Source organism: Rhinoraja longicauda, chromosome 1 (genome assembly GCF_053455715.1).
Source record: "Rhinoraja longicauda isolate Sanriku21f chromosome 1, sRhiLon1.1, whole genome shotgun sequence".
Taxonomy (NCBI): Eukaryota; Metazoa; Chordata; class Chondrichthyes; order Rajiformes; family Arhynchobatidae; genus Rhinoraja; species Rhinoraja longicauda.
The window spans coordinates 68,999,651-69,011,637 of NC_135953.1; the positions used below are offsets into that span (position 1 = coordinate 68,999,651).

The 11,987-nt window shown below is 45.2% G+C and overlaps 1 protein-coding gene across 2 annotated transcripts in view; it reads right to left on the reverse strand.

Annotated features, from left to right (window-relative positions):
• Positions 1–11,667, reverse strand: part of LOC144593782 (kelch-like protein 5) — a 101,285-nt gene extending 89,618 nt beyond the window's left edge. Inside the window, exon 1 of one of the 2 annotated variants that reach the window (XM_078399876.1) lies at positions 11,507–11,667. The gene's annotated coding sequence lies outside the window, so the exon portion shown is untranslated. Of the gene's footprint in view, positions 1–11,427 lie in introns of both variants that reach the window. The other variant, XM_078399885.1, reaches the window with a different exon arrangement.
• Between the last annotated feature and the right edge of the window lie 320 nt (positions 11,668–11,987).

Here is an 11,987-nt window from a genome sequence, read left to right on the forward strand (position 1 = left end):
TAATTTATTGCACAAGGATCTCCTGACTGCATTCATGTCATTGAAAAGAGGTCTGCATGTAGGGATCGATTAGAGTGAAGAATTAAAAGTTTTTTTTTTAATGTTCCCAGACAGTCACTGGGGTCAATGGAACATGGTGTCAGCAGATGGAAATTGAATTGAACATCCAAGGACTATGAAAAATTGCTTTAGTTCTGTGTATTCTCAGCATAAAAGGACAGGATATTGAGAGGAGTAGAATACAAACTTTTAGATTTCTAGTGTGAGTTTTCTTCTAATTTAACACTTTGCAGGTATTTTGATATTCCCAATTCTCAGAAGCATTTCCTTCAAAATGAATTCTTAATAAATGATCTGACCTCATAACAGTAAAATTAGGGCCCTGCTCAAAAACCGATATTCAAACAATATGCATTCGTCTAAGTGTGTTCTGTGATACAGATTTCTATCAAGAAATATTGAGAACCTATTAAAAATGACTTCATCTAAATATTATTTTCCAGGTTTGATGGTTCTTTTCACTTTATTTCAAAACATGGTAAATGCTTAAAATAAATACTCAGATAGTATTCTGAATTAGACGCTAACTTAGATATATCACTTAAGAAACCTCTGAGTTGGTTAGGGAAAGGTAACACGTTTGGCAGTATAATAACTAAATTCACTGCTGCAAAATTTATCCTCAATTTGTTTGATGTTTTGAGGTGACTTTTCTCCAAAGAGAATTCATCATCATCTGGATAAACTGTTCAGGAGGCATCTCAGCTGGAAGACCTACCACACCCTCACAGTGCTCACAAATTAATCTCATTGCTTTGCACTCTCTCTATTTTTACATGTATTTGCCTTTCAAAACATTTAAATTTTTCTCTTTCAAAAGATTTATTTGGAGTTTCCTGAAATTCACCATGCACTTTTGATACAGCCGATTACTTTAATCTAAATTATACAAAACACATTTTAATGATTTTTGATATTTTCACTTTAATTCCTCTTATGAATTGGATACCATTTTTACTTTTATAAACACCCTATTTTTGCTATTTCTCATTCCTACAACTATTAAGTCAAATGACATTTTGATGTGTTTCAAATTTATATACATTTCTCCCCTTCTTTCAGACTGCCTTCACATCAATTTTTTCTCTAATGGATTGGCTGGAGTTTTCTCCAACTCTTCTATTTGGAACTATTTGCTGGGAACTGCGTGAGAATGATGAAGAGGATCATTTTTATTCTCTCTTTTACATTGGAAACTTGAATTATTCATAAAATTTCCTCATGTTGGTATAAGGGGTAAGGGGCAGGAGGCAGGAGAATGGCGTTGAGAGGGAAAGTTAGATCAGAGTAGACTTGATGGGCCAAATAGCCTAATTCTGCTCCTAGAACTTACAAGTGCCTGTAAATGGGACTGATATTGATAGGTACTTCATGGCCGGCATGGATATGATAGGCTGAAGGGCCTAAATTGGCCTAATTCTGCTGCTGTCACTTATGTACTTGTGAAGTGAATGACTGAGATCAGGCTGAATCTCAGATTTAGTCTTGTTTCTTATAATTCCTTAGAATTGTGTTCACCACCCAGAGCTGACAAACACCCACACATACATAATAATTTTGTAGTGATTTACTCAGTGGCACATTTAATGACTTTAATAAGTGTAACATTTAGTTATCTATCCAGCTGTAAAATTCTGCGTATTTATGTAGCTCAAATTTGTTATCTTTTTTTTCTGTGAGAGACGAGTGGTCTCAATAATATTATCAAGACCAGAGGATTTACTGCAGTAGAATGCAAATACTGTACTCTGAAAGATACAGAAAATCAGGGTTACCAATAAGGATTTATAACCACAAAGGTCACATTCAACTAACAACTACATTTTTATTAGTATATTAAAATTAAGCCTCTAGAATGCATTCAACATTTTTTTCATCATTAACAGCATTTTAAATGGATGGGATGTATTTTAACTTTCATAAAATTACTTAAGATCCTTGCCCGTGGTTTTCAAAGAGAGAGGTAACAATGACAGAAAGTAAATATTGAAGCAGGTTTGGAAAGATGTTTCAGAGATTGAAAACTCTTAACTAGTGGTTTGCAGCAAACCTACTCTGTAAGGTCCATTTTTTCCCATGTTACTGCATGGAAATTGACTGCCTCTCCAAGTCTATTGGCAACTATTTCTGAAAAGTCACCTATTGCATCCTTTTCACTCCATCATTCTCTAATCTTCCCCCATTTTACTTTGTCAAAAAATTCCCTGGAAGAAAATATAGTCTCAATAATGGTTTGCAGTGCAAAAACAATTTTAACAGTCTTTTATATAATTGCTTCTCTTTCATTTTCATTATGGTAAATTAGACACAAAAGAAAACTACCTGTCACTTTTTCTGTTATCACCTTGCATACCTGCATCAAATCATTCTTTAACTTGCTTAGCTTGCTTAAAAAAATTAACCACGAATCTCACTGTATGGCAGTAATTTCTAAATCACCATACATGTAAATGGATAGTTTTGTAAATTGAAACGATTTAGCCATGATCATGTAGTATAAGAAAATAACTGCAGATGCTGGTACTGGGCAGATGCTGGTAAAGGTCAGACTGGGAATGGGAGGGGGAGTTGGAATGCTCGGCCACCGGGAGATCAGTTTGGTCAATGCGGACCGAGTGCAGGTGTTAAACGAAGCGATCGCCGAGCCTGCGCTTAGTTTCGCCGATGTAAATAAGTTGACATCTAGAGCAGCGGATGCAATAGATGAGGTTGGAGGAGGTGCAGGTGAACCTTTGTCTCACCTGGAAAGACTGTTTGGGTCCTTGGATGGAGTTGAGGGGGGAGGTAAAGGGACAGGTGTTGCATCTCGTGCGGTTACAGGGGAAAGTGCCAGGGGATGGGGTGGTTTGGGTAGGAAGGGACGAGTGGACCAGGGAGTTACGGAGGGAACGGTCTCTGCGGAATGCAGAGAGGGGAGGGGAGGGGATGGGAAGATATGGCCAGTGGTGGGGTCCCGTTGTAGGTGACGGAAATGTTGGCGGATGATTTGTTGGATCCGCTGGCTGGTGGGGTGGAAGGCGAGAACGAGGGGGATTCTGTCCTTGTTGCGAGTGGGGGGAGGGGGAGCAAGAGCGGAGCTGCGGGATGTAGAAGGGACCCTAGTGAGAGCCATATCTGGCCATATCTTCCCATCCCCTCCCTCTCTGCATTCCGCAGAGACCGTTCCCTCCGTAACTCCCTGGTCCACTCGTCCCTTCCTACCCAAACCACCCGTCCCCGGGCACGTTCCCCTGCAACCGCACGAGATGCAACACCTGTCCCTTTACCTCCCCCCTCAACTCCATCCAAGGACCCAAACAGTCTTTCCAGGTGAGACAAAGGTTCACCTGCACCTCCTCTAACCTCATCTATTGCATCCGCTGCTCTAGATGTCAACTTATTTACATCGGCGAAACCAAGCGCAGGCTCGGCGATCGCTTCGCTCAACACCTGCGCTCGGTCCGCATTGACCAAACTGATCTCCCGGTGGCCAAGCACTCCAACTGCCCCTCCCAGTTCCAGTCTGACCTTTCTGTCATGGGCCTCCTCCAGTGCCATAGTGAGGCCCACCGGAAATTGGAGGAACAGCACCTCATATTTCGCCTGGGCAGCTTGCAGCCCAGTGGTATGAACATCGACTTCTCCAACTTTAGATAGTTTCTCTGTCCCTCTCTTCCCCTCCTCCTTCCCAGATCTCCCTCTATCTTCCTATCGCCACCTATATCCTTCCTTTGTCCCGCCCCCCTAACATCAGTCTGAAGAAGGGTCTCGACCCGAAACGTCACCCATTCCTTCTCTCCCGAGATGCTGCCTGACCTGCTGAGTTACTCCAGCATTTTGTGAATAAATAGCCATGATCATGGATCATCAAAATTTACAGAGCTAAAAAAACAAAACAGAAGTACCATAACTTGAGGAAACAGGAGGAAGATACTCACAACTGATCCTCATCCCCTTGCTGTCTCATTCTCACACCTTGCACCCTTATTTCTGTGTCTCCCTCTCCCATGACTTTCAGCCTGAAGGGTCTCGACCCGAAAAGTCACCCATTCCTTCTATCCAGAGATGCTGCCTGTCCTGCTGAATTACTCCAGCATTTTCATAATCATACTTTATCAGCCAAGTATGTTTTGCAACATACGAGGAATTTGATTTGCCATAGTCATACCAATAAAAAGCAACAAAACACAAAAAACACATTTTAACATCACACCCACAACCAGCCTGTCCCGCTGAGTTACTCCAGCTTTTTGAGTCTATCGTAAGTATACTGTTTGGTGGCATCGCAGCTTGGTTTCGGAACAGCTTTGCCCAAGTCACCAGGAAGTGCATAGAGTTGTGGATGTAACCCAGTCTAGACACCCCACTATTGACCTCATCTACATCCGTGCTTCCTCGGGGAAAGCAGCCAGCATAATCAAAGTTCATAAGACATCGGAACATGAGACATGAGGCAATTCAACCCATTGACTCTACTCCGCCATTCAATCATGGCTGATCTATCTATCCCTCTCAATCCCATTCTCTTGCCTTCTCCCCTAACCTTTGACACTCTTAATAATCAAGAAAATATCAATCTCTGCTTTTAGGACAGCACCACTACCACACCTAGGGCAGTCAGATCACCTGTCCATACTCTTGACTCCAGCATACACCCCACTCAGGAGGAAAGCTCCAGCCACCATAAAGACTGTTAAGACATGGCCTGAAGGAGCTTCCTCGCAGCTGCAGGATTGCTTCGAAAGGACCAACTGGGATATTTTTGAGGATCAGGACTTGGAGGAGTACACATCAACTGTACTCTGCTACATACAAAACTGTGTTGACAATGTCACCGTCGACAAACGCATCCGGGTGTATCCCAATCAGAAGCCCTGGATGACAAAGGACGTCAAGTCTCTCCTCAAGGACCGTAACACCGGCTTCAGGTCTAGTGATAGAGCTCTATACAGTGCTGCTAGAACCAACCTGAAGAGAGGCATCAAGGATGCCAAAGCGACCTACAAGAGGAAGATTGAGGACCACTTTACCAACAACGACCGACGGCGGGTGTGGCAAGGTATCCAGCACATCACCAACTACAAGACCAGCAACCGCATGACTGTCGACGGCGACGCCTCGCTGGCAGAGGAACTTAACTGTTTCTTTGCTCGTTTTGAGGTGAAAGCTGCAGTGGCAGACACAACACCCTCACCAGCATCTGACAGCCACATCTTCACTGTGCAGGAGAATGATGTTAAACGTGTGCTCAGAGCAGTGAATCCCAGGAAAGCTGCAGGCCCCGATGGTGTGACGGGAAGAGTGCTGAAGGGATGTGCAGACCAGCTATCTGAGGTCTTCACAAAAATCTTCAACCTGTCCCTATCAAAATCCATCATCCCTCCCTGCCTGAAGTCTGCCACAATCATCCCACTGCCGAAAAAGTCTGTCATCAGCGGCCTTAACGACTACCGTCCGGTAGCACTCGCACCGGTCATCACAAAGTGCTTCGAGAGGCTGGTCCTGCAGCACATCAAAGCCAGCCTCCCACCCACCTTCGACCCATACCAGTTTGCCTACAGAGCAAATAGGTCTACAGAGGATGCCATCGCCACTGCTCTTCACACTGCACTGACCCACCTTGAACACCAGGGGAGCTATGTGAGGATGCTTTTCCTAAACTTCAGCTCTGCCTTTAACACAGTCATCCCGGGCAGACTGGTCACCAAACTTTCTGACCTTGGATTTTCCCAAACCATCTGCCAATGGATCAAGGACTGCCTGACCAACCACCCCCAGACCGTCAGAATAGGCCCTCACCTCTCCTCCGCCCTTACACTGAGCACCGGCTCACCACAGGGCTGTGTGTTGAGCCCCATCTCCCTCTACACTCATGACTGCGCCCCCACCCATCCCACCAACACCATCATCAAGTTTGCGGATGACACGACTGTGGTTGGACTCATCTCAGGAGGAGATGAGACACCCTACAGGGATGAAATCCAAAGACTGGCAGCATGGTGTTCAGTGAACAATCTTGTCCTGAACTCCTCAATAACAAAAGACCTTATAATAGATTACCGGAAAACCAGTGCAGAACCCGACCCACTCTACATCAATGGGGACTGTGTGGAAAGGGTACCCGCTTTCAGGTTCCTGGGTACGCACATCGCAGAGGATCTCACCTGGTCTACCAACACCATTACCATAGTGAAGAAGGCACAGCAGACTCCACTTCCTGAGGATCCTCAGGAAAACCAACCTGCAGGAGAAGCTCATGATGACCTTCTACCGCTGCTCCATCGGGAGTGTGCTGGCATACTGTATAACCACATGGTATGCCAGCTGCTCAGAGAAGGACAGGAAGGCCCTTCCTTGGCAAAGTCCGTGGTCCCTGCATGCTTCAAAAGATCCATCATTGTACCGGTGCCAAATAATGCCTCTCCAGCGTGTTTAAATGACTACCGACCGGTGGCCCTCACCTCGGTTGTCATGAAATGCTTTGAGAGGCTAGTCAACCTCCTTCCTCGCAACATGGACCCACTACAGTTCGCATACCGTCCGAACAGGTCCACGGATGATGCGGTCTCCCAGGTTCTACACACCGCTCTCTCTCATCTGGACAGCCAGGGGGGCTATGTGAGGATGCTGTTCATTGACTTTAGTTCAGCATTCAACACAATAGTCCCCAGCAGACTGGTTGAGAAGCTGCTGGAACTGGGGCTTAGCACCCCTCTGTGTGCCTGGGTCCTGGACTTTCTCACTGCCAGGCCCCAAGTGGTCAGGATGGGGGAACACACATCTAGCTCCCTCACCCTGAACATAAGATCCCCCCAGGGCTGTGTCTTTAGCCCCCTACTGTACTCCCTGTACACACATGACTGTGGGGCCAGGTTCAGCTCAAACTCCATCATCAAGTTTGCTGATGACACTGTGGTGGTGGGCCGGATCTCCAACAACAATGAGAAGGCCTACCGGGAGGTGGTGGCTGATCTGGCACTCTGGTGTCAGGACAATAGCCTCCTCTTGAATGTCACTAAAACAAAGGAGCTGATTGTGGACTTCAGAAGGGCTAAACATCCAAGGACGTACACGCCACTGGAGATAAATGGGTCTATTGTGGATAGGTTGAGCAGTTTTCAATACTTGGGAGTCCGCATCGCAGAGGATCTGACATGGGCAACGCACATTGCCGCACTGGTGGGTAAGGCTAAGCAGCGCCTTTACCACCTTAGACAACTGAGGAAATTCAGAGTGTCTCTGAGGATCCTTCATTGCTTCTACTCTGGGGCTGTAGAGAGCATCCTGTCCGGCAACATTACAGTCTGGTTTGGGAACAGCTCTGCCCAGGACAGGATGGCCCTGCAGAGAGTAGTGCGTTCAGCAGAACGCACCATGGGAACTACACTCGTCCCCCTGCAGGACCTATACATCAGGAGGTGCAGATCCAGAGCAAGCAAGATCATGATGGACCCCTGCCACCCCAGTAACGGACTGTTCCAGATGCTACGATCAGGCAAACGCCTCCGCTGTCACGCTGTGAAAACGGAGAGGATGAGACGGAGCTTCTTCCCACAGGCCATCAGGACTGTCAACTTTTATAACCCCAGAGACTAAATTTTTGTCGACACTAATAGTAACTTATTAACTTTATTTATATGCTGTAACTGTAATTCTTTTTGTGCACAACCCGCAGGCATTGCCACTTTCATTTCACTGTACATCGTGTATGTGTATGTGACAAATAAATTTGACTTGACTTGACTTAACTTGACTTGACAGAGGGTCATCAAGATGGCCCAGAAGATCATCGGCTGCTCACTGCCCTCTCTGGAGTACCTGTTCAGCCTGCGCTGCCTCAGCAGAGCAGACAAAATAATAAAAGACCCATCCCACCCTGGCCACCATCTGTTTGATCTTCTGCCCTCTGGTCGACGTTTCAGGTCGATCAAATCTCGCACAAACAGACTCAAGAACAGTTTTTACCCCAGAGCCATACGTGAACTGAACACAGTCAAACACTGATACGCACTGTTACACTGACTTTCAGCACTAGGTTACACTTTTAAAACTGCACTACAATGTGATCCATATTCATTCCTGTGTTTATTTATTTATTTATTTATCAACTACTCGCTTGTTTGTTACATTTTGTATTTGCATTTATTGTATACATGTTTTATTTCTCGTGTGTTATGCACTGTCAGGATTGCTATTTTAATTTCGTTGTACCTGTTGCAATGACAATAAAGGAATTCTATTCTATTCAATTCAAAAAATAGCTAAAGATTTGGCCTCCATTGCCATAGTGAGAACAGCACTTCACATTCCACTTTGGTAGCTGACAACCCAACGATACGAATATTTAATTCTCTTCCCTGTACCCCTCCTACATGCACAAAATGTCTCCCACAATCGCAATCACCCTGCTCTTTTCCCCTCCATTATACTCAATTCCCATATTTCCCTCTTATTCCTGATCCTCCTCCACCCATACCCCTGATCCCCCCAGCTTTTACCTGTTTTGTCCCTTATCTGACACTATTGTTTCCTTTCCAATCTAGCATTTGTCAATTGCTCTGCCATCTGCAAATCACCCACTCTCAGTGTATCCGTCCATTACATGCCAAACACTTCTCTTTTCCAGCTTTCTCCCCCCTACTCCATCGATCTAAAGGTGGGTCCTGACCTGGCCTGTCCATTCCCTCCACAGATGCTGCTTGACCTGCTGAGTTACATAGAAACATAGAAAATAGGTGCAGGAGTAGGCCATTCGGCCCTTCGAGCCTGCACCGCCATTCAATATGATCATGGCTGATCATCCAGCTCAGTAGCCTGTACCTGCCTTCTCTCCATACCCCCTGATCCCTTTAGCAAAAAGGGCCACATCTAACTCCCTCTTAAATATAGCCAATGAACTGGCCTCAACTACCTTCTGTGGCAGAGAATTCCAGACTCACCACTCTCTGTGTGAAGAAATGTTTTCTCATCTCGGTCCTAAAAGACTTCCCCCTTATCCTTAAGCTGTGACCCCTGGTTCTGGACTCCCCCAACATCGGGAACAATCTTCCCGCATCTAGCCTCTCCAACCCCTTAAGAATTTTATATGTTTCTATAAGATCCACCCTCAGTCTTCTAAATTCCAGCGAGTACAAGCCCAGTCTATCCAGTCTTTCCTCATATGTAAGTCCCGCCATCCCAGGGTTGTGAATTCACCCGGAGAGTTGAGAATTCACCCGGAGAGTTGAGAATTCACCCGGAGAGTTGAGAATCTGTGGAATTCTCCGCCTCAGAAGGCAGTGGAGGCTGATTCTCTGGATGCTTTCAAGAGAGAGTTAGATAGAGCTCTTAAAGATAATGGAGTCAAGGGATTATGGGGAAAAGGCAGGAATGTGGTACTGATTGTGGATGATCAGCCAAGATCACAGTAAATGGCGGTGCTGGCTCAAAGGGCCGAATGGCCTAATCCTGCACCTATTGTCTATTGTTCCTCCGGCAGTTTATTGCAAAATCCCCATGTTGATCTTTAATGACCAGAATTCACTGATTTCAGTAATGAACAAAGAAAAACAAAATGCAGCTGTGAATTAAACCAAATATAAAATTTGTAACAAAAGTAGAACAAGCCTCATAGAAGAATGACTACGCTACAAATAATGACATTTTTACTTGCAGCATCGCAACAGATATGTAAACATAGTACTCCGTGAAAATCATAATAAACAGAAAAGTTCAGTTAATATATATTTTTTAAAACCAATACTAACAAATAAGAATAAAATAATATTCGCACAACACTGTGCATATTTAAGGATTTTTTAAAAAAGTGGTCATACTGCATATCTGTTTGACAGGGATATGTATTAATGGACAATTGTGAGCAAAAATAATACAGTTTTGTGTCCAGAATAAGAGGATTGAAACCTACCTGGAATTGTTCTAAAGGCCTATTTTAAAGATTTGTGGTTTAGCAATTTATTTTCAAACTATTTTTTACAATAGTAGAATACCAGTGCAATTAATATTGCCCCTCATCTCCACGTAGACGTTAGCAAAACATTTTCTTTTCTCCTTCTGGCGAATTCATGGAAGGTTGAACAATGAATCAATGGACACATTTAGCACTATTTGTCCCTTGGCTGTAAACTCTTCTCCAGATTAAAGAAACACAAAACTCTGGCTCCTCCCTCAATTCACTCCTACCAGTGGAAAGATGGTATAGGCATCTTAAAACCGTGACAAGTTCAATAATAGCTTCCTCACAACCACAAAAATTGATATACACAGGGATCTTGGTGGTCCAAGTCCATAACTCCCTGAAAGTAGCCGCACAAGTAGAGAGTGTTAAAGGCGGCATATGGTATGCTTGTCTTCATTAGTCAAGGTATTGAGTATGAGTCAGGAAGTCATGATGTAGCTTTATAGGACTTTGATTAGGCCACATTTGGAGTGTTGTGTGCAATTATGGTTGCCCCATTACAGTAAGAATATGGAGGCTTTGGAAAGGGTGCAGAAGAGGTTTATCAGAATGATGCCTGGATTAGGAGATATCAGCTAGTGAGGTTAGACAGATTGTTTTCTCTGGAACGCTGGAAAGTGTGGATAGACTGATAGAAGTATATAAAGTTATAAGAGGCATAGGTAGGGAAGACAATCAGAACCTTTTTCCCCCCCAAGATGGAAAAAAAATCATATACTCGATGACGTAGCTTTATGCTGAGCGGGGCAAAGTTTAAAGGATATGTGTAAGGCAAGTATTCTTTTTACAGTGGCAAGTGCTTGGACGTGTTGCCAGGGCAAAGCAAGGTTGAGGATAAGATAGTGGCATTTAAGAGAATTTTGCATGGGCATATGGATATGCAGGGAATGGTGACATGGATTATAAGAGCTGGTCTTGGCATCATATTGGGTACAGACATGTGGGTCAAAGGGACTGTTCCTGTGTTATTCTGTTCGAGATAACCACCAGGCTCTTAAACACTACACACCAAACAACGAACTGTGGAATATTTTGGGTTGCACCAAGGGCTTCGGGCTTTTTTGCACTAATAATAAATTTATTGAAATGTATTTATGATATATTATCCACGTGTATTGTTTACACGCCAGTTACACTACTTCAAGTATGAATTTCATTGTTCCGGTGTCGGTACAAATGACAATTAAACGCTCTTGACTCGTGTTCCCAAGGGCTGCAAACTCTTCCCCAGAGTGAGGAGACACAGGTGGGTTGGTTGTAATGTTTAGTTGGAGAAACACTCCTCGTCCTGACCCCATGGGAACCCTACTGTTTATTAACCAGAGGACAGAACGGGAGGGAGAGATGGGAATGAGTGGAAGAGTGTGGAGGATGCTCACTTACACTGAGCAGGCAGCGCTGAGCGCCGCCACCATCTCGCCCACACTCACCATCGCCATCGCCATAGCCGGGCCCCCGCCACCCCTCCACGGCGTTCCCAGCGTCAGCCGTCACGTCCCATCCACTCACCGCGCTGACGTCACCCTCCCACGGACCACCGTTGAGCGGCCGTTTGTTTCCGAACGCGGTTGGCGACACCCGCAGCTCCTCGCGCCACTGCGGCCCGCCCGACACCGCCGCCGTCAACGGCCGGTCGCTCAGTTGCTGCCGGCGCCGCACTTCCGCCCCTCTTGTTGTGGTGACGCGGCGTCCCATGCCCCCTTCCCTGGCCACGCGTCTGCGCACTCGGCGTTGCAAGTCGAACCGAGCCAGATGGCCAGGGCTCCCAGGATGGGACAGGTTGAAGTTTACGCAAGAAAACTTTTAGTTTTTATGTAGGTCAGTATTTCTGGTCGATCCAGTATTTACTCACTAACTCGACTTTTCTTTCACCTCAATCAAGGCTGCAGTTGAACCCTTTGCCTCACTATTCCAATGCACTTCCAGCAGACGTTCCTGTCCAACGTCTTCCATAAACTTGAGTATGTCCTATTCAGATGAGTTAATATGC